At 36.6% G+C, this 21,992-nt stretch overlaps 1 pseudogene across 1 annotated transcript; it reads left to right on the forward strand.

Annotated features, from left to right (window-relative positions):
- Nucleotides 1-17,976: 17,976 nt before the first annotated feature.
- Nucleotides 17,977-18,282, forward strand: LOC308553369 (F-actin-capping protein subunit beta pseudogene; annotated as a pseudogene). Its single transcript has one exon. The product of its transcript is annotated as an F-actin-capping protein subunit beta pseudogene (transcript).
- The last annotated feature ends 3,710 nt before the right edge of the window (nt 18,283-21,992 follow it).

A 21,992-nucleotide genomic window follows, 5' to 3' on the forward strand; every position in this document is an offset into this window, starting at 1 on the left:
GCTAGGGGATGATAGGTTACCCTGGGGAAAGGTTCTTGTTTTCCCAGTTTTGCCCCTTGCTAGGCATCTGGGGTTTTCTGCCCTGGTGAGTGTCTGCACCTGGCTTCTGTACCTGGCCCATTTTTCATGTTCTGCTCATGTCTGTTTAACAGAGGGACCTGGACAGTATTATGCTAAGTGAAATAAACCTATCAGAGAAAGGCAAATATCACATGATCTCACTTATATGTGAAATCTAATGAACAAAATAAACTGTAGAATAAAATTGAACCAGAGGCATGGAAACATGGAACAGACTGAAGAATCTCAGAGGGAAGGGAGGATGGGAAGAGATTAACCAAAGAACTTATATGCATATATGCATTGCCCATGTGCACAGATAATAGGGTGGTGAAGATCTGGGGTGTGGCAAAAACCAATGGAGGGGGACAATGGGAGAAAAAAGGGGGGACATATGTAATACTCTGAACAATAGAGATAAATTTCCAAAAAGATGGAAAAAATGTATTGATGATCATGCTACCAAGAATGTTAGAATGAGTGCAATAAGATAACAGAAGCCATTTGCAGTGTCAGCCACACAATCAAAGCATGAGGTTTATTTAATGTCTACAAAAACCTTGGACTGCACATTCTTTTTGAGTCCCAATTTTGCAAATGAGGAAACTGAAGCCTAGAGAGGTTAATAAAATTCCCAAGATTCTACACTGACTAAGTGGCAGAGCTAGGCTTCAAACTCACATCTGTTGAACACAAATTCTGTTCTCTTAATCACAATGCAGACAGACTTAATTAGGAGCCATGGACAATTAAGACTGAGGATGTCATTAAGAAGAGAAAAAAGAGATTTGGGGAGAAAAAGGATGAATTTGGTTTAAAATATGTATAATAATATTAGTTAGCTGAAAGGCAACTTAAAGAACATGTAGACCATTATATTGGACAAATGTTTAACAAGCAACTATTGAGCATAAGTTATAGCAAGTACTTCAATAGACATTGAGGCTTCAAAGGAAAAACTTATAATCAAGGGATGAAGAGAGACAGGTAAAACACAATAATAACACAATACGAAGAATGTTTTAATTTATTCATAAAAGCATACTATATAGGAATAAAAGAAGGTGTAGTAAATTCTAATTGAGATAGGTATCAAGTACCTGGTACTTAATGCATAATCTTGTATGCGTAAGTGAGGGAAGACTTCATAGAACAAGGGACATTTCAGACTAAAAACTAAATAGTCGTTCAGTAGGCCCAGAAAGTAGCATATGAGAGAAAGAAAATTCTTGCTAAAAGACATAATTTCTAAAGCAGTAGTTTTGGGATACTGAGTCTCAAAGATATTAAGTGATTCTCCTAAGGTTGAACAGCCACTTGGTGCAAAATTCAAGACACAGCTCAAATCTCCAGACCAGGTGTTGGCAAGCTGCAACTTATGGGTGAAATAAGGCTTGTTGTGTGTTTTGTAAATAAAACCTGAGTGTAACACAGTCACCCTCCTTTGTTCAGTTGTTGTCTATGGCTGCATCCACACTACAGCAAAAGAACTGATCATTTGAGACATTGTATACTACAAAGCCCAAAATATTTTCTCTCTGTCTCTTTACAAAAATAAGTTTGCAAGCATCTACTCTAAGATTTCAGCTCAGCTTCTCTTCAGTATACTACACTAAGGAAGATATTGGTGAAAATATGAGACTACATCTAAAATAGATTATGAACAAACGTATATTTTGAAAGTAACAATCATAACAGTGACATTAAATATCCTAAAATTAAATGGGGCATCTTACAATATATATCATAAAGTATAGGAAAGCATCCAACAAAGAAACCAAAGGCATAGTCACATTTAGGAACCAGGGAGAAGAAGGGAAGGCCAAGAAAAAAATAGCAGAAGGGAAGTAGGATACTATGGGAAACAAAATAGAAAAGTTCAAGACTGCTGGAGTGGTGAATCTAAAGCTAAAGAAAGGTCCAAGGGAATCAGATTTGGAATTAGAGGAGCACTGGGAGTTTCTTTAGTTGGTGGAGATAAGGTAACACTTTTATTCAACTAAAAAAATGACAATCCCATCATGGCACACAATTTTACAATGTACTATTTAAATGTAGTTCTCATTATGTCATGTTACACACTTTACAAGTAAGAAACAGAAGTTTTTGATAGTTTGCATGTGCCTAATGCTTAGCAAAAAGGAGGGCACTGTGAAGGATGACCTAAGATTATAGTCTGAAAAGTCTAAAAGTTTCCACAGGTAAAAAACAGATCTCTTAAAAAGAGTGAACTACCAGAATCACATTGGGTTTCTTAAGGGCAGTGCAGCAAGCTAGGAGACAATGGAACAAAACCTTAAATGCTGAAGAAATTTAGAGTTTTATACCTAGCCAACCATAAATCAAGAATGAGTATAATAAAGACATTTTCAGGCATGCAAGTTCTCAAAAAAATTGACCTGCCAAGTACCATTTCTCACAGAACTGTGAAAAACATCTTACCCTAAAATGAAACGTAATCCTAGCGAAAGTCACAGGATCAAGGAAACACAATCCAAATCAGAACAAAAGTAAAGGGAATTCTCTTGGCAAAGGTAAAAAGAAGTCTTAGAGTGACTGCAGCAGAACTAGAAAAATGCCTGGGCTTCTGGAAAAGAAACCATTAATAACAACAAGCTTATGAATTTGCCATTCAACAATTAATGAGGGCCTGATGTCATCCTCAAGCTGGGGACAAAATAGTTATGCGTAATAATACTTCTTTACTTATTCAATTGTTTAGTTTCTTGAATGATGTTACTATTGTAGTTTTATAAACATTTTCTTTTGTTCTCCCACAAAATTTTAATATTAGAGGAATTAAGATAATGGACTAATTGTATTTTTATATTACATTTGTATTTGAGAATTTCTTAATATCATATAATCAAGAGATGAAGTCATATAAGAAAACATTTGGAAATAAAGCCATGTGCTTTCTTGTGTGTAATTTCAGTACACATCATCCAGAAACTTCTTTGTGGTCACCTGTGTCTTTTAAATAATCCTATCATCCAAGATACTTTGGGAAATATTTTCAGTTAAGAAATGGAAGGACAGTAGTCTTAAGATAGTGGTCTGAACTCTGAAGAAGAACTGCCTCCCGAGACTATGAGGCTGGACTCATGTGGGATGTGGAGAGCAGTGTTCAGCATCCAGGCAAGAAGCACTGATACTCAGCTCTACTCTTCCTTTTTCTCTCTATAAACAAGAGGAAGCAAACTAGTTTAAAATCTCTACTTGAAGTCTATGGTGATGACTCAAGTCAGCATTAATTTCAACACAAGTCATAGCTGCCTTGACCACACTTAGACCTTTTTGTTAATCACCGAAGTGCAGCACTAACTCTGGGAATCATTGAAGGGCAGCACTAGCTCTGGAATACCAGGGCTTTAGATTGGGGTAAATTTTGCCATATAAAAGGTGACAAAGGATGACAGCTGGCTCCACTGAAAAAAACGCTAAGTAGCTCTGTATTATTTCTCAGTGATCTTAAATTGTTGCTGGACTTGGAGGTAATTCCTACACAATTTTCACAACCTAATTACCTATCTTAAAGTGGCTAAAGAAATACATAGGTACTTATGTATAAGACAAAATATAATTCATAGGCTCTAAATAGGGCTTTCAAAGTGAAAACTTAAGGGTGGTTCAGAACTAACTGATAAAACTTAAGAGATTTAATGGTTTTTGTCCTGAAAAAAGTTATGTATAAAAGTTAATAAAAACTGTAAATATCAAAGGAAACTTTAGAAAGCATCACAGTATCATTAAATGTTTGGAATATAAATGCATAAATAAAAAAGCTTAATTTTCTTAATTCCATTGAACTTTTATTGGATATAGTCTTAGAACAGCACATTTTGCTCCCTTGTTGGATGACACTCTTATGAGTTTTACTGAATTGTAACCAGAGAGGGAGATGGAAGGGGTAAAAGTTATCATTTAAAAATATACATAAAAAAATCCTTTCTTTAGCCCAGCCAGAGAGGCTCAGCAGTTGAACACCGACCTATGATTCAGGAGATTGCGGTTTGATTCTGGGTCAGGGAACATGCCTGGGTTGTGGGCTCTAACCCCAGTGTGGGGTATGCAGGAGGCAGCCAATCAATGAGTCTCTCATCATTGATGTTTCTCTCTCTCTTTCTCTTTTCCTCTCTCTGAAATCAATAAAGATATATTTAAAAATAAATAAATAAAATTAAAAAAACCCTTCTTCTAGTTCAGTGTTACTCAACCTATGGGTGATTTTGCCCTTCAGGGGACATTTGTCAACATGTGGAGACATTTCGCTGTCCCCACTGAATGTTTTGGTGGTGAGTGTTACTGGCATCTAGTGGGTAAATGCCAAAGATGCTGCTAAATAAAAAATTATCCAAAAAACTATTTATAGCATGAGATTGAGATACACAGTTCTAGTCCAGAGATTATAGGTCCATGGACTCTGAGATTAGGAAGAGGACTTGAAGAGTAAAAGCTGAATTTACCACACAAATTCCCATAATGCTGCAGTCCTATAATACAGTGTTTGAAAGGTTAGAATTATCATATTGCCATTTTTGTGTGACTATTCATGTTGATCATTTCTATGAAAACACAAAATTTAAAAACTTAAAAAATACAGCTCACACTACACAAATGGTTAATCATTGATTGGCTTTAATTTAATAAACACTTGTTTGACCCATATTTATTCAAGAGTTTTGACTTGAAATTTGATGCTTGGAGTCAGTCATGTTCCATTCAGTATCTCAGATGCTAGAAAGCCAGTTTGTTAAGTGCTAAAGTTAATTAACATGCCCATGTCAAACATGGATACTTTTAAGTTTAAAGTCATAGACTCTGTAGATGAAGGAAATGTTTTTAAGATGTAAACACTTCTGAGTGAGTGTCCTTAGATGTGCTGATGCCCCCTTAAGCAAAATACATAAGAAAGTAGCTTAGTAGAGCCCCTACATGAAAACGTAAATGTAAGAGAAGCCAGTACAGCACAGGGAATACAGTCAATAATACTACTGTGACTATGTATGGTGCCAGTTGGGTACTGGAAATATCGAGGGGAACACTATGTACATTATATGATTGTTTACCACTAAGATGTACACCTGAAACCAATACAAAATAATATTGAAAGTAGGCTGTAATGGAAAAAGAAAAAAATAGTCGTCAGAATTCTCTGCTAGGTTGCCAAGGATGCAACAGTGATATGGTTCTTTCCTCAGGCTTAAATTTCCCTCAAACTAACTCAATCCTGCTCTTCCTCAGAAATGATTTTCCCTTTTAAATTTTTTTTAGCTAAAATAAATCAAAGTGTTGCATAATAAATGACCATGGACATCCTAGGTCACTTAGAAAAGGTGGCATTGAATTCCCATTCCTGGGCATGGATCTGTACCTCTGTACCTACATATTCCTTCTCTGACTTGGTTGTGATAGTCTTAGATTTTAAAAATAACTGCAGAGTGTTTGCTGGCTTAGAATGAGGCTATTTGCTCACTGAAAAACACTCAATGGGCTCCACCATGGCTTCTGGAGCAGAAGGTTGGATTAGTTGAATTCTTGAAGGCTCTTTCCACCCTGGAATTCAATTAAACTACAGTAAGGGCTAAGAAATAGAAAATAGCACTGTCCTAATGCCACAGGAAAATTCAGACAAAGTTGAATTTTAAAAACAGCATTTGACAGTAAGCTTTGTGCTCAGGCAACATGATCAGATCAACTATTTCCCCCCCCCAGTTTCTTTTCCCCCTATTTTTGAAAAGTCATGATACCAAGGGAACTACCAGTTTTCTTATAAAAACAAAACACAAAAATAGATTAATTCATTTTAGTTTCCTATTGTTTGAGTCATACTTTGAATGTCATTCCTAGGGCACACCCACTCTGGCCGTCTAGGCAGACATTTTAAAAGGGGAGATTTTTGGTACATGAAGTAAGACTAAAGATCTCTGTTCACTGTCTAGACATGGAAAACATCTGGGAAATCATATAAATTTCCTTCCATGCTTTTTCTAGGCCTCTTTTAGGAAACTGCTCTAGTGCTGGTATCTGTGATAAAAATCACTGGACTCACAAACTCTGTTCTTTATGTGCTTCTCAGTCCTTTCTTTCTGCTACCATCCTAATAAATGTAAAAGGGAAAGAATCATCTTTTTTCAAACTAATAATCTCTGCAAACATTTTCCTCTGTACAATGTACTTTGGCATATAATTTGAGTTACAAAGGCTGTCACTTTCTAAGTCCCCCTGATGATGCTTGTTCAATTAAGAAAATATGCTTTCTGTCCCTGATACTATGCTTTGATTCTGAAAATAGTTCCCCGGTCTGGAATGCAGGCTCCTTCTCTAGCCTATCTGAGTGGTGAGAATCCAGACAATCCTTGTTGGTGATTTAATTCTATGGTGTCTAGAAAGAGTTCCCTCAGCACTTACACTCTCAGCAGGCTCTGACTCTTTAGAATGCTGAATAATCACTGTGTTAATCAATTGGTTTTGATAATTTGTTTCTATGTATTGTTAGGTTTAAAAAAATGTGAATATATCTTGTTTCCCCAAAGAGTTTGTAAGAGGACAGATGGTGCACTGCACACAAAGCTGTACATTCCTGAAGGCACTCTGTTAATGTGATTGATTCTGATGTGTTGTGCCCAGCAGAGTGGCACCTTCTCTTATAGTATGAACTGCAGGCTCCTCCTCTTGAGCATCAACAGAAAAAACTGCATTGAACCCAGGGAAAGGAAGAAATACTTGAGAATCTGTATGTGATCCTTGCTACAACTGATGGTTTCATTTTTAAAAAAATGTTTTTATTGATTTTTGGAGGGGAGAGGAAAAAAAGGGAGATGGAGAGAGAGAGAAACATTGATGTGAGAGAGAAACATTGACTGGTTGCCTCCCATATGCACCCTGACCTGGGATGGAACCTGCAACCTGGGCATGTGCCCTGACTGGGAATTGGGACATTGCTCAACGAACTGAGCCACATGGGCCAGGGCGCATGCTTGCTTCATTTTTAAAGTTGGCATGGTAGCATTATACTTTGAAGTCACAGTGATGCTTTATCAAGTTGGTTGTGAATGATAAAACATTCCAGCTAAAAAGAATCTGAGAGATCATCTGGTGAAAAGTTCCCAGCACAAAGTTGGAAGAAGGTTTCTAACCTCTAAAATGCTAATGCAGTTAAAGTGCCGATACATGTTGCTTTTTTAAAAAAATTTCTTTATTAATTTCAGAGAGAGAAAAGGAGAGAGAGAGAGAAATCAATGATGAGAGAGTCATTGATCGTCTGCCTCCTGCACGCCCCCTATTGGGGATAGAGCCCGCAACCAGGGCATGTGCGCTGGCCGGGAATTGAACCTCGATCTTGTGGATCATAGGTTGATGCTCAACTGCTGAGCCATGCCAGTTGCACCACATTTTGCTTTTGAGTAAAATCATATCAATTAAAGATGGTAACAATGATGATTTCATCTTCATAGGAAACCCTGTTACATAGCTAGACATGTACCTGTCATCTATTAATAAAAGATATATATTATTAATAACAGCAAGTCTTTAAGTACAAAAGCATACTTAAATATAGTTATTAGAATGGAAGGAAAGATCATGGAAAGAGTTACAAGTGCTAAAATTGTTGTCAATCATGCATCAAGTCCACCTGATTTAGATGGTTGGGGGTGGGAATAAGAAATATGACACCCAAACAAATTAACTTTTTAAGGTATAGAGGTGAAATTGGCAGAATTCACATCTCATAACTACAAATTAATTTCTTTTACAATGTATTTTCCTACAGACTTTTAGGAATGAACCAATGACTTAGTAAAAATGAGAGAGGTGTGTTTGGTAAACTTTTAGGTGCTGAAATTGTTTAAGAATGGGGTAAGAGTTGTCATATTGAAAGAAAGTCATCAATTTACAAACTTCTATGTGTTTAAAGTATAATTCTTATTAAGCTATTTCTCAACATAATGAATTATAACATTTGTTTTTGTAGTTTTCTTTATCTGTAGAAAAGTTAATAATTTAAAAGACTTCATGGAAATGGTTGGTTGGGAAAATATCACTGAAATATTGAAGTGCTTGGAGTTTCAGTTAGATTTCTTTATGAAAGACTGAAGTGGTGAATTGCAGGAAGTGGCTTATTAAGAAGAAGAATTCATGCTATCCATCTCATTTAACTTCTAAATGATGACCAATGAACCAGCATGCAATTCTGTTTGGTAAAGTTGTTTAATTTCCATCATCTTCCAGAGAATCTATGCTAGACCTGATAAGGTAGAGATTCATACTCAATGCTGGATGTAGAACTCAAGAAGTTAGATTTATTGTATGAGTAACTATAAATAAATTAAAAATTTTTTTTCTACTACCAGATAATTGGTTTTAATTATGTTTGGAAGGTTTAAAAATGTAATTTTGTACAACTACATAGAATATTGAACACGGGTTTAGAATGGAGAAATATTATTTTCTCTCTTTAGTGAATGACAGCCCTACATATATACACAGAAGATATACATGCAGAAATGAACACCAGATTAATGTTTATACCTTACAAAACTTAAGGAAAATATATTAGAATATCACTATATTAAAGTAAGGCAAAAATGAGTAAATTTTTTAAAAAGCTAAGTTAAAATGCTACCATTTTATTTTGGGACCACAACTTGTACTTATTTGTTTAGGGAGTCTTTCCCCTGTTGAGTCCAGGGTAAACTGAAAACGATGACCTGTGAACTCTATATACACCAGTATGCATAAGTATAGAAAAGGAGCTGAAAGTTCATTAGATACTGAGAATTCTTTTTAAAAAATTGCATTAACTTTACTTTTTAAAAAATTTTATTTTTTCCATCACCATTTATCCCTCTATGCCCTTTTCCACCTTAACCCACCTCCCTCCCTCCACAATAACCCACACTGTTGTCTATGTCCATGAGTTCTCTTTTTGCTTTTATGCTCAACCTCCTCCCCCTCCCCCACCTGAGCTGTCTGCCTGCTCTCTGTCTATGAGTCTGTCTCTATTTTGCTTGGTAGTTCAGTTTGTTCACTGAATTCCAATATGAGTGAAAACATATGGTATTTATCTTTGTCTGACTGGCTTATTTAACTTAGCATAATGTTCTCTAGATCCATCCATGATATTGCAAAAGGTAAAATTTTCTTCCTTTTCACGGCAGAGTAGTATTCCATTGTGTAAATGTACCACAGCGTTTTTATTCACTCATATACCGATGGACACGTGGACTGTTTTCAAATCTTGGCTATTGTAAATACTGCTGCAATGAACATAGGGGTACAGATATTCTTTCAAATTAGTGTTCTAGGTTTCTTCAGATATATTCCCAGAAGTGGAATCAGTGGGTTATGAGTCAGTTCCATTTTTAACTTTTTCCACTATGGCTGCACCAATCTGCATTCTCACCAATAGTGCACAAGTGTTTCCTTTTCTCCATATCCTCACCAACACTTGTTTGTTGATTTATTGATAGTAGCCATTCTAACAGGTGATATCTCATTGTGGTTTTTATTTGTATTTCTCTGATGATTAGTGACATCGAGCATCTTTTCATATATCTACTGGCCACCTGTATGTCTTCTTTAGAGAAGTGCCTGTTGAGGTCTTTTGCCCATTTTTTAATTGGATTTTTAAAAAATATATCTTGTTTTCAGAGGGAGAAAGGGAGAGGGAGAGAGAGATATAAAAACATCAATGATGAGAGAGTCATTGATCAGCAAGCTTCCCTACTGGGGACTGAGCCCGCAACCAGGGCATGTGCCCTGACTGGGAATTGAACTGTGATTGCCTGGATCATAGGTTGATGCTCAACTGTTGAGCCACTCCAGCTGGGCTGTTTGTTTGTTTTGTTTTGTTTTTTGGTGTTGAGTTATTCTGAAACTAAATCAAGAAGAATCAGAGAATCTGAATAGACAGATTACAATAGTAAAATTGAAGCAGTAATAAAACAAACTCCCAATAAACAAGAGCCCTGGGCCAGATGGGCTCTTCAAAGAAGAACTAATGCCTATTCTTCTCAAACTATTCCAAAAAATTCAAGAGGGGGGAAGACTCCCAAGCTCATTTTATGAAGCCAGCATTATCTTAATTCTAAACCAAAACCAGATAAGGACATGAAAGAGAAAGAAAATTATAGGCCAATATCCCTGATGAACATAGATGTTAAAATCCTTACAAAATATTAACAAACAGAATCCAGCAATACATTAAAAAGGTCATTCACCATGATCAACTGGGATTTATTCCAGGGATGAAAGGTTAGCACTATATCTGTAAAGCAATAAACATGATACATCACATAAACAAATTGAAGGTCAAAAACCACATGATCATATCAATACATGCAGAAGAAGCATTTGATAAAATCCAGAACCCATTTGTGATAAAATCTCTCAGAAAAGAGAGAATAGAGGAATCATACCTCAACATCATAATGGCCATATGTAACAAACCCACAGCCAACATCATAATCAATGGGCAAAAACTACAACTGTTCCCCTTAAGATTGGGAACAAGACAGCGATGTCTACTTTCACCACTCTTATTCAACATAGTACTGGAAGTCCTAGCCACAGCAATCAGACAAGAAGAAATTATAAAATTGGAAAGGAAGAAATGAAATTGTCATTATTTGCAGATAACATGATAGTGTATATAGAGAACCCTAAAGATTCCACCAAAAAGCTAATAGGACTACATTTTCAGATCATGTACGTGTGTCTACCATGCTGTCATCTGCCATTCTCCTCATTCTCCACATGGGTTTTCTCTGTTCCACAGGGCAGAAGGATAGAAGATTAGGTGACTTTAATCCATCCATTGAATCCAAAATGAATTGCAGGTTCATCAGGTGTTCCCAGCTTTATACTGACACACTGGGTAATTGCTTTTATACTAAAATTACTTTTTTCTTCTTATTATTCTTCAAAAGAAAATAAATTAACATCTCTCTTCAGCCAGTTCTATGTAGATAAATCTATTCATTTATTCTATTTTGCCTAAGTGATAAGATTCAACTTTGGAGTTAGATTATACTGATAATAGGGTTGACATTTAAATTTAAAACTGTTGAGTGATGTCAGAGGAATGGCAGCATGAGAGATCCCTTTGGTCTCTCCCCTTGAAGTTTCAACAATTTGAACAGCTATAATTCAATAAAGTATTCCTTGTGCAACCCACAAATACATCTGAGAGATTTAGATATTCCACATTGAAATATCTAAAGGTGGGCAAGTGGGAATGAACCAAGGAGGAGAGAAAAGAGAAATGCTGAGATGCACCATGGATGAAGCCCTTTAGCCCTGAACTTATTTCAGGTCTCAGTCCAGAGAGTGGAGAAATTAAGTCGTAGACGGCACTCCCTTCAGCTGGGAGGAGCAAAGAGATTCAGTGAGCATTCCGGTAGGAGTATACAGTACTAACTGTGGCTGGGCCCAATAACCTGGGCAGGAACAAAGCACAAAAATATGGCCATGGTTGTTTGGTATTTGGCATTACAGACAGAGAAACAAAACCATGGAGCTTGGCTGCCTTCCCTTAACCTCCCAGAGCTCACCTCCCTTCACCTTTCGTGTCAGGTTGCAGAGCACATTATCTTAAAACCCAAGAACTGGTACTACAGAAAACCTTTTTTCCTAAGCAAAGGGTGCACTCTGCAACTAATCCCAGTGTCAGGTGGAAGTGCAGCGTGGATGCTGTGGAGATCAGATGTTGCTATTTCTGGGAGGGCAAAGCAAGGAAGGATGCAGCTTGGTTCCCCAAGCTCACCCCACCCTCACACACTGCTGCTGCACTGTTGGCAGCATCTGGCTGTGGAGGACAGCACTGAGATTTCACAGATTTGGAGCCACATCATCCACCACATTACCCTGAGGGTTTGGTTGCCTAGGACTGGAATGACCAGGTCAGAGAGGAGATGCCCACCATCCCAAGAAACATAGCCATTTTCCACTACCCTGCAGAGATGTAAAAAGCCAGAGAAGTGCAAGAGAGCTAAAAGAAAATCTTGTGATTCAGTGCCACCTGCTGGAAAACAATAGACTTCTTCTTATCAACTACTCCAGAAGTGCTGCTCATGCACAGATGCATAGATAGAGAAAAGATCCATCAAATACTATGAATAACCAAGATAACAAGGCAGCTCAGAAAGAAAATAAATAAAAATATCTTCAGAAAATAAACTTAAAGACATGGAAATATACGATTTAAATGACAGAGAATTCATGATTACAGTTCTAAAAAAACTCAACAAGATACAAGGAAATACAGATAGTTTAATGAACTCAGAAACATAATCAACTAACAAAACAAATACTTTATCAAAGATAAAAAAAAACTTAAAAAAATAACCAAATAGAAATTCTGGACATAAAAAACTCAATGAAGAGAAAAAGAATGAACTGGAAAGCATAGGAGACAGAGCTGATCAGATGGAGGAAAACATTAGTGATGTCAAAGGTAAAAATGTAGAAATGATGCAGAGGGAAAAAGAGAAAGACTTGAGCATAAAAAATGAAAGAACTCAATGAGAACTATATGATTCCATAGGAGAGAGCAATATGAGAATAATAGACATACCAGAAGAAGAAAGATAGAAGGAAATAGAGAGCCTATTCAAACAAATAGTTGACAAGAACTTCTCAAATCTAAGGAAAGAGCTAGATCCTTGAATCCAAGAAGCAAACAGAACACCTAATTACATCAGTTCAGAAAGGCCTTCTCCAAGGCTCATTGTGTAAAAACTGTCAAAAATTAATGACAGAGAAAGAATTCTCAACGCAGCCAGGGAAAAGAAGAAAGTAACTTATAAAGGAAAGCCCATTAAGTTATCATTGGCCTTCTCAGCAGAAACTCTATAAGCTGGAAGAAAGTGAAACCAAATATTCAAACTGCTGAAAGAGAAATTAAGAGCCAAGAACAATATATCCAGCAAAGTTATCCTTTAGATATGAAGGAGAATAAAGACTTTTCCAGACATGCAAAAGCTGAAAGAATTTATCACCAGAAGACTCCACTGCAAGAAATACTGACGGGGTTATTCTACCTGAAACAAAGATAAAAGGTCACAAAACTATGAGTAAGATTGCCAACAAATTCACAGCATAAATAGGGATAATTTGTGACAACAACAACATAAAAGGGGTGGGGATAAAAGGTCTGAATTTGCAAAGGGAAATGAAGATTAGATGAATTCAAAAGAAAAAAGACTACTGTATATATGAAACTTTCTTTTTCATAAAACTAGCAGTACACTCCCAAGAAAACCCCCCCAAACTAAGACACATAACTTAAAAAAAGAGGAAACAGAAGAAAAAAGTATGGGATACCATCAAATGCAAAGGAAAAGAACCAATGGAGGCACAGAGCTACCAGAAAACAAAAGATAAACTAGCTATAGGAAATTCTCATACATCAATAATTACACTAAATGTAAATGGACTGAATTCACCAATAAAAAGTCACAGAGTAGCACATTGGGTTAAAAAACAATAACCCAACCGTATGCTGCCTTCAGGAGACTCATTTAAGCTGCAAGGACAAAGACAGACTCAAAGTGAAAGGGTAAAAAATGATTCTCCAAGCAAATAGCTTCCACAGAAAAGTAGATGTAGCCATACTCATATTTGACAAAATAGATTTCAAGATAACAAAGGAAACAAGAGACAAAGATAGACATTTTATAATGATAGGGGACACTACATCAAGAAGACATAATATTTCTTAATATATATGCCCCCAACCAGAGAACACAAAAATACATAAAGCAACTACAAACAGAACTAAAGGGAGAAATGAACCAAAACACCATCATATTCAGTGACCTTAATACTCCATTGACAGCCCTAGATAGGTCATCCAAACAGAAAATCAGTAAAGAAATATAGACCTCAAGTGACACACTAGACCAAATAGACATAATTTACAGAGCTTTTCATCCCAGAACATCAGATTATACATTCTTCTCCAGTGCACGTGGAACATTCTAAAGGATAGACCATATGTTGGGTCACAGAACTAGCTTCAACAAATTTAAGAAGATTGAAATCATACCAAGCATATTTTCTGACCAAAATACTTTGAAATTAGAAATCAACCACAAAACAGAAGTAAAAATCCCACAAATATACGGAGATTAAATAACATACTACTAAAAAGTGACTAGGTTAAAGAAGAAATAAAGGTGAGATCAAAAGATATATATAGAGAAATGAGAATGACAATGTAACATATCAAAACTTCTGGGATGCAGTGAAAGTACTAATAAGAAGAAAGTTGATATTTTCATAGGCCTATCTCAGGAAAGAAATCACAAGTAAACAACTTAACATTGCATTTTAAGAAGCTGGAAAAAGAAGAACAAAAGCAGGCCAAAGTCAGCAAAAGAAAGAAAATAATAAAAATTAGAACAGAATTGAACAAAAACAGAGAACAAAAAAACTATTCAAAAAATGAACACAACTGAGCTGGTTCTTTGAAAAAATTAATAAAATTGACAAACTCTTGGCTAGACTCATTAAGGAAAAAAGAGAAAAGACTCAAGTAAACAAAATCAGAAACGAAAGAGGAGAAATTACCACAGACACCACCGAAATACAAAGGCTTATACCACAATACTAAGAAAGACTAAATGCCACCAAATTCAATAACCTAGAAGAAATGGATAAGTTTCTAGAAATATATAATCTTTCTAGATTGAATCATGAAGAATTGGAAATCTAAATATACCAATCAACAGTGAAGAAATTGAAACAACCATTAAAAACCTCCCAAAAAATAAAAGTCCAGGATCAGATGGCTTCACTAGTGAATTATACCAAACATTAAAAGAAGATTTGATTCCCATCCTTCTCAAACTTTTCCAAAAAATTGAAGAAGACACAGTACTGTATATATTTTATTAGGCCAACATAACCCTGATATCAAAACCTGCTAAGGATAACACAAATAAAGTAAACTACAGACCAATATCTCTGATGAATACAGATGCAAAAATCCTGAACAAAATACGAGCAAATTGAATACAACAGCACATTAAAGAAATAATGCATCACTATCAAGTGGGGTTCATTTCAAGGGCACAAGGATGGCTCACCTACACAAATAGATCAATGTCATACACCACATTAACAAAATAAAACAAAAACATGATCTTATCAGTAGATGCAAGAAAAGCATTTAAGATACAACATCCATTTATGATTAAAAGATTCAATAAAATATGTATAGAAAAAAAGTATCTCAACATAATAAAGGCCATATATGACAAACCCTCAGATAATATCATACTTAATGGTGAAAAACTGAAAGCTTTTCCTCTAAGATCAGGAACAAGACAAGGATATCCACTCTCACCACTCTTATTCAGTGTAGTACTGGAAGTCTTAGTCGGAGCAATTAGAAAAGAAGAAAAAATAAAGGCAACCAACTTGGGAACAAAGAATTAAAAATGACACTTTTTGCAGAGTACATGAGATCTGTATATAGAAAACCCTAAAGATTCCACCATCCACTGCATTCCTATATACTAACAATGAAATTTCAGAAAAAGAAATGAAAAAAATCCTTTTGCAATTGCAACAAAAAGAATAAAATACCTAGGAATAAACTTAGCAAAAGATGTGAAGAACCTATATACTGAAAACTACAAAGCATTATCAAAAGAGATTGAAAAAAACAAAATGAAACGGAAAGATCTTCTGTGTTCATGGATTGAAAGGATTGACATAGTTAAAAAGTCCATATTACCAAAAGCAATATACAGATTTAATGCAATCTCCATAAAAACCCAATGACATTTTAAAAATAAATAGAACAAAAAATCATCAGATTTGTATGGAATCACAAAAAACTCCAAATAGTCAAAGAAATTCTGAGAAAAAAAAGAATGAAGCCAACGGTATTACACCCTGACTTTAAGTTATACTACAGACAGATAATAATCAAAACAGCATGGTATTCGCATAAAAACAGACACACAGACCAATGGAACAGAATTTAGAGCCCATGCAAAAGAATGAAACTAGGCTATAGTTTGTCCCCATGTACAAAAATTAATTCAAAATGGATCCAAGACCTATATTTATGTTCTGAAAGAATAAATTAAATGGAAAAAAGCATAGGTACTAAACTTATTGACCTTAGTCTTAGAGAACATTTTATTAATTTTACCTTAAAGGGGAGGGAAGTAGAGACAAAAATAAGTGAACTGGACTACATAAAATTAAAAAGTTTATGTACAGCAAAAAGAATACCTGCCAACAAAACAGAAAGGCAACCAATTGAATAGGAGAAGATATTTGAAATCAATGGCTCTGACATGGAGTTAATATCCAAAATATATAAAGAACTCATACAACTCAACACCAAACCAACAAACAACCCAATTAAAAAATGGGCAGAGGACCTGAACAGACACCTCTCTAAAGAAGACAAACAAATGACCAACAGATGTATGAAAAGATGCTCAACTTCAGTAGCTATGAGGAAAATACAAATCAAAACTACAATGAGATACCACCTTACATCCGTTGGAATGGCTATTATCAACAAGACAAGTAATAACAAGTGTTGGAGAGGTTGTGGAGAAAAAGGAACCCTCATTCACTGCTGGTGGGAATGTAGACTGGTACAACCACTATGGAAAACAGTATGGAGGTACCTCAAAAAATTAGGAGTAGAGTTACTATATGACCCAGCAATCCTTCTGGGTATTCCCTTGACAAATTTGAAAACATTTATTTGCAAAGATATATGCACCAGTATGTTTATTGCAGCATTATTTACCATGGCCAAGACAGGGAAACAACCAAAGTGTCCTTGATAGATGATTGGATAAAGAAGGTGTGGTACATACATACAAAGGAATACTACTTAGCCATAAGAAAAGATGAAATACTACCATTTACGACAACATGAATGGGCCTCGAGAAATAAGCAAAATAAGTCAGTCAGAAAAAGCTAAGAACCACATGATTTGATACTGGACACTGAACAGGTCTGATGCTGCCTGTCACTATTTGAGCCAAATTAAGCAGAGATAGGGTTGAATCATATATGAGCATTTATTCCAAAATGCCTGCAGTATGGGAAGAACAGCAGGTCATCCTGAAAATTCTGCTCTGGCTCCCCTTTGCCAGCTGGCTGATTATATACTGGTGAGGGAGAAAGTTATGTGCAGTTGTGAGCTGCAAGTGTAACAGGGAAAGGGGAGGGGAAGGTTTGTAGTCTGACCTCCAAGAGCTTAAAGTCTGATAGCAAGGTGGCAAATCTATGATGTTACAAACAGCTCAGCCCATTCCTCAGGCCGGAGAACAGTCAGCATTCCTGAGGCAAACTCCTGAAGGGGGTCAGGGTCCAGGCACAGACACCAAGTCAAAGCATGTTCTGTCCTTGGTATGTTCACAAAATGTATCTTCTTTTCTGAGTAATGGATCCATCCGGGATCCAGGCGTCTTATCTTTTACTGCCCTGTTTCATCCTCCAGTTTCCCAGGGTCCTTAAGAAAACCTCTTATCTGTAGTAAGTAAATTGAATAATCATTAAACAGTGTGTTTCTGTTCTTATCACCTGCTCTTCCCCTATCAATTTCACTCATATGTGAAATATAAAACTGAAAGCAACAAATGAACAAACAAGAAAAACAAGCAAAAAAGACACAGACAACAGTATGGTGGTTACCAGAGGGATGGGGATGGGGGAAGTAGAAGAGGGTAAAGAGGACAAACATCTGGTGACAGAAGAATAGACTTTGGGTCATGAGCATACATAGTGCAAAATACAGATGATGCATCATAGAATTGTACACTTGAAACCTAATATAATTTTATTAACAAATATCACCCAATAAATTAAATTTTAAAAATTTTAAAAAGAGGAAGAACCACAGACGCCTGGACCAGACCTCGCACAGTGCCACCATGAGTGATGAGCAGCTGGACTGTGCCTTGGACTTAATAAGGCACCTGCATCCACAGGAAATTGAAAAAAATCTCAGTGACCTGATCCACCTGGCCCCAGTCTATGTGAAGATCTCCTTGCCTTCTGTTCACCAGCCACTTAAAATCGCCAGAGACAAGGTGGTGGGAAAGGATTACCTTTTGTGTGACTCCTATAGGTCACCATGGAGTAAAAAGTATGGCCCTCCCTTGGAGGATGGGGCCATGCCCTCTGCTTGGCTGAAAAATCTGGAGGTGGAAGACAACAATGCCCTTGACCAGTATTGAGACCTGTATTTCAAAGGTAGCCTCTCATCTGCCTACCTCTGACGTCTGGATCACGGCTTTGCTGGAGTGATCTCATAAAGAAGGTTGGAGATAGATTAAAGAAAATCAAAGGCTGCTGGGATTCCATCCACGTGGGGGAAGTGCAGGAGAAATCCAGTGGCCTCACTGCCCATTACAAGCTGACCTCCACTGTGATGCTGTGGCTGCAAACCAACAAATCCGGCTCTGGCACCATGAACCTCAGAGGCAGCCTTACCAGATAGATGGAGAAAGATGAAACTGTGAGCGACTACTCACCACACATAGCCAATATCCGGTGCCTGCTAGAGGACATGGAAAACAAAATCAGAAGTACACTGAATGATACCTACTTTGGAAAAACAAAGGACATCATCAATGGGCTGAGGCCTGTGCAGGCTTTTGAAGACAAATCAAAACAAGAAGCTCTTAAGAAGGACCTGGTGGAAGCTTTGAAGAGAAAGCAGCAATGTTATACATTTGTTTCACACCATGCACTCGTTAGACTCCTTTCTTAGAAAACTCATTTTCTGTTCCCTTCCCCCTTGACAAGTCACACAACTTGCGTCATTGACCTGCACAGTGCCATCACAACCTGAGAATAAAACCACTAAACACTTTTCTCGGTCTCCAAGGCCTGTGTCCCACCACGTTTTGCTATCAAAACTCAATATTTCTATAGAGACCATGTATACTTTGTTTGCCCAGGCCCCTGTCTTCCCCCCCAGCCATTTATAAGCATAAAATACACTGTCTGCCTCCCCTTCCTTAACACCTTTTTGATACATTGTTATGAAACATGTAAAACAAACAACAAAAATTATGACATAACTGTGGTGTGTGAAAGATAGAAGAAAAACTAGAAATCTGATTCCATGTGTGTTTGGGAGTTGCTTGGGGTTGGGGGGGGCAGGGACAGCTCTGGGAGAAAGGAGAGGTGGCCCTCACCACTGTCTTGCATTGACTGGCCTCCTTCCTACAGAGGCCACGTAGTGGGATGTGTGGGTGGGGCCTGCCAACGGTTCTGCTTTTCTGTCATTTTTTATGGAATGCAAATGGAGCTTTTGTTTCACTTATTTATTTATTGTAAAACTTAAAAAAATTAACATCTTAGACTTGAGTTCCATACATTAAAAAAAAAAAGGAAAAAAAAAGAGAACAAAAATAAATAAATAAAAATAAATTGGGAAAAATAAATTTAAAACTGCAAAATATTTCTATTTAAATTATATTTCAGAGACAAACATGAAATACTTATTGAACATCTATTATGTTCTTAAAGCTATGCTAGGCATACAAAGTACATAAATCATGGTTTTTCTCTCAAATATGTCCAATTTGGTTGAAAAAGCAAAACTGAATCATCATGAAAATCAAGTATGTGAAATAAAAAATAAATAGTATAAAAAGTTAAAGCAATATAATCGCAAAGTGTTCGCAAATGGCAGACATGCAATACCTTACCTGTGTTTCACAACAATCCTGAGGAGTATATTTTATTTAACTGATACTTTCTAAGGTGAAATGATTTTCAAGGAGTCATCTAAATAAAGTGTTACACTTAGTCCTTGAATCTGCCTTCTAAATCCAAATCCATATCATTTCTATATACCATGGTTCCATGGCTCTCTAAGTAATATAAAAGTCCAATAGTCAGGAAATAGAGGAGCCTTTTAGATAAATAGGAATAAATTAATAGAGCTAGAAATTGAAAAGTATATTAGTTTAGACTATTTATTGCAAGTGACAGAAAATAAACTCAGAATACATTAAAGAGAAAAAAAATTATTCTAGAGAATAGTCTGTTTGTCTTTGGACACATTTGTCTCTGGATAACAGACAGCGGTAAGAAATAAAATGGAGAACAGTTTTGGGAAAGTGTACATGGGCACCTTAGAAATCAGGCCTAACAGGACAAATCAAGGCCACAAGAGAGACAGTTATTAGGTGGCCTAATAAGGTCAGCCATGTTCAGGAATCAGCTAAGGAGTTCAAGGAAGTCATTGATCAGGGAGTTGTAAGACCAACCATGTGAAGAGTATGGGAATTTAGAAACCAGGAAGGATTCAAGGCAGATTGTGAAACTGGAAGTGACAGGAAAGCTCCCGGGAGGCAGGATCTAGTGCACTGAATGAAGGTAGTCGAAGACTGTTGTGTCCTGTTCCTGAACAATTACATACAAGCAACAATGAATGGATGGGCCAGGTCAGCTTAAGGGAGGAGTGTGATGGACTAGTCATCACATGTTGGTTTCTCTCTCTTCCACAATTTTCCTTGTAATCGAATATATCTTTTCGGTAAAAAACCCATTTGATGTGTTTGATGTGCTTGACTTCCTTCCTTTTCAGCCATAGGAGTTTCCACATAACCTTAGCTTGGTTTATCAGAGTCCTTTATCAACCTGGCCGGAGTGACTGATTCAAGGATGCGGACATAATCTAACTGGACCAGGTACAACTTTCCTAAGGCTCTTGCTAGAATTTCCTGGAAAAAGATTATTTCTTTTCTCTGGATTTGCCAGCTGTAAGGGATATTATAAGCATAAGCCAAGAACTGCTAAAGAGCAACACTGGCATCCTGTGGGGAGGGCCCACCTGAAAAGGAAGCCAAGAAAATGGAAAATAGGACCTAGAGGTGGAGAAGACTAAAGTTCTTAAGGAAATCCCTTGAATTATACCAAGGCAGATTTGCTGCCTTCTTAGTTAAGGAAGCCAGTCTATTTCCTACTTTGTTTACACTGGTTTGAGTGAGTTTCTGTCATATGTAACTTTAGTGTTTACCAAAATAGTGAGTGCCTTGGCTGATGTGGCTCGGTTGGTTGGAGTGCTGTTCGGTACACCCAAGGGTCATGGTTTGATTCCTGATCAGGGCACATGCCTGGGTTGCAGATTTGAACCCTGGTCAGAGTGTGTGTGGGAGGGAACCGATTGATATTTCTCTCTCACATTGATATTTCTCTCTCTCTTTCCTTCTCTTCTTTCCTCTCTCTCTTAAAAAAAATAATAATAATGAAAAAAATAGTGAGTAAATGCACCTAGCTTCAATAACCAGGTAGACATACTCTGTGTGGTAGGCAATTGTAGCCACTGCAATTTTGTCAGGGATGAATGATATTAAGATTAGAAACTAAGATATATTAAACTAGAACTTATGGTATTTATTTTAATATTTTTATATGAAAATGAAAATGGAAAAATTTAAAGCTTGTATAAACAGGATATAAAGTATTTATTTATTTATTTATTTTATTAAAAAAAATTTTTTTTTATATATCTTTATTGATTTCAGAGAGAGGGCAGCAGAGGGAGAGAGAGATAGAAACACCAATGATGAGAGAGTCATTGATCGAGCCCGCAACCCGGGCATGTGCCCTGACTGGGAATCGAACCCCAATCGCCTGGATCCTAGGTCGACGCTCAACCGCCGAGCCACACCCGGCCGGGCAGGATATAAAGTTTTTAAAGAAATTGCTTGTTTTATTCTACCTTATATTATAGCTACTTGGTTATTATGGTTATTTAATGATATTTGTCTATTCCCTGCAGCACAGATATCTGTTGATTTGAAATAAATTGGATTGAATATAAATAGCTGTTAAAATGGAAGAGAAAACAAAATTACATTTATGACTGCTTACTTGGCACGAGACACTATAAAACCATTTTCTAATTTTTCCTTATTGTTTGCACAAC

This window comes from Miniopterus schreibersii (assembly GCF_964146895.1).
Source record: "Miniopterus schreibersii genome assembly, chromosome: 2".
NCBI classification, from domain to species: Eukaryota; Metazoa; Chordata; class Mammalia; order Chiroptera; family Miniopteridae; genus Miniopterus; species Miniopterus schreibersii.